Here is a 2,557-nt window from a genome sequence, read left to right on the forward strand (position 1 = left end):
ATTTAAAAAATGTTGATATACAATGTTAAATTATGCCTACACATATCCCCACTACTTGGATGTAGCGCCTCTTGATGTAATAAATTATTAAAACTTATAAAATTAAATTATTAAAAAAAATAATTATATTAATAGAGAAAAAATGAAAATTAAATTACAAAATTAAATAGCTAGATTACAATAGATCCTACATTTAAAAAATGTTGACGTACAATCCTACATTGCTTCTACACATCTTCTCCATACTAAGTTGTAGAATGCCTCTTGACACAAAAATATTATTAATTTATACACTCATACACTCATGATTAACTCTATGATATATCATTAATCTCCTCTTAATCTATTGGTGTATCCCCTGAGGATGGACTCACTTAGAAGTTTGAAACGTTGGGTTAAATAACTCTATAAACAGGTTATTCCTCTATTATCTAAAAATTATTAATTTTTTCAGGATGAAAAAAGAATATTAATTGTTTTAGTATGAAAAATAGAATATTAATATAAGTTGAGATAGTAATATTGTTTAAAAACATATTATTTAAAATTAATTTATGAGTAATTAATAAAGAATTGATCAACTGATTTATGGATTATTAAATAATAATAATAATAATTTATGAGTTAAGGTTTTTGTGAGTAAAGCAATTTTGATTTGATATTTCTGAAGAATTTGTTTCTAGATTTTTATCCACAACAAACATTTTTAATTGACGTTTCAAGTCTAGACCAAAGGCCATAATCAAGAGTAATTGATGAGAGAAAAAAGAGAGCCAAAAATGTGTATATAGATAAGAAGGAAAAAGAAAAAAATAAACCAATAGAAAATGAAAACCTAATACCTAAAAAGAATTGAATTAATTAATTAATTTATTAGAATATAATGATGTAAGGAAATTGATTAATTAATATATTGGAATTAATTAATTAGAAAGTTAGAAATAGCTAATTAATATAATATAATTAATTATATTAGTATTGATTAATTAATGCAATTCATTAATAACCTAATATATTAGAATATTGAAAAAGAAAATTAAAATATTAATGTTAACTATATTAAAGTTAATAATATATAAATGTATAGAAAGAATTATAATAATATCATACTGTGTGAGTATATTAGAATATCCTATAATATACTTATTAATTAATTAATTTTATTTATTTTAAATTAGTATAGAAGAATTAATGCTCAAGTTAATTTTATTAACTATATATTAATGTAAAAAATATATAAAGAACTAAGAATTATAGAATTATGAAGAAGGAAGGATACATATTGATATTAAATTATAGTAATGTTATTAATTCTAATACTTTGATGAGAGTATAAGGTTAATAATGCCTCTATTAGTTTAACATAGAAAGGGAGGGAACACACTTTAAAGCAAAATGAGCTAACTCTTATTAACTTTGAGACCACCATCTTTATTGAGGTTGTTTGGATGTCTTAATATCTCTAGGGCCTCTCTGAATATTCTCCTAAAGTAGTGATCTTCCTTTGCAATAATAATAGTGTTTTCAAGGCAAATGCGATGTTTAGTGTGGAGGGAATGCTATGCAAGAGCAGGGCAGAGAGAGCACTGATTTTTAATGTCAACATAATGCTCTGGCATTAAAAATCTGCGTTCTCACTCCTCTGCTATTGCAAAGCATTCCCTCCACACTAATCATCACATTTTCCCTAAAGACATTACTATCATTGCAAAGGAAGACCACTACTTTAGGAGAAAAGTTAGAGAGACCCTAGAGATATTAAGATAGCTAAACAACCTCAATAGAGATAGTGACCTTGAAGTTAGTAATAATCGTTTCCCTATTCTCTCTCAGCTTTAAAGTTTGTTCCCTCTCTTTCTATATTAAATTAATAAAGTCATTATTAACATTATACTCTCATAAGAATATTAGTATTAATTATATTACTCTATTAATATTAATATTTATCCATCTTTCTTTATAATTCTGTAGTTCTTATTTCTCTTTATATATTTTACATTGACATACAATTAATAAATTAAATTAATTAATTAGTATGTTATATGATATTCTAATATAATCACTATTGAATGAGGTATTATATTATTCTAATTCCTTGTATATATTTGTATTCGATTTAAATTTAATACAACCTCCCTTTCTATATTAAATTAATAGAGTCATTATTAACATTATACTCTCGTAAGAATATTAGTATTAATTATATTAATATTAATATTGGTCTTTCTTTCTTTATAATTCTATAGTTTTTAGACTTTTTATATATATTTTACATTGATATATAGTTAATAAACTAAATTAGTTAATTAATTAAATAGTGTGTTATAGGATATTCTAATATAATCGCTATTGAATGAGGTACTATATTATTTTAATTATTTTATATATATTTATATTCAATTTAACTTTAATATAATTTCATTTTTTATGTTAAATTAATAAATCATTATTAACATTAAACTCTCCTCTCTTTCAATAACATAGACGATCATAGACTTCCTAAGCTAGCTTTAAATTACAGCCAAAACCACCTAAGGCTCAATCGGGGGTGGCATAA

The sequence above is a fragment of the Pinus tabuliformis genome, chromosome 4_2 (genome assembly GCF_031772625.1).
Source record: "Pinus tabuliformis cultivar Carrire ecotype Pingquan chromosome 4_2, CPIR1, whole genome shotgun sequence".
NCBI classification, from domain to species: Eukaryota; Viridiplantae; Streptophyta; class Pinopsida; order Pinales; family Pinaceae; genus Pinus; species Pinus tabuliformis.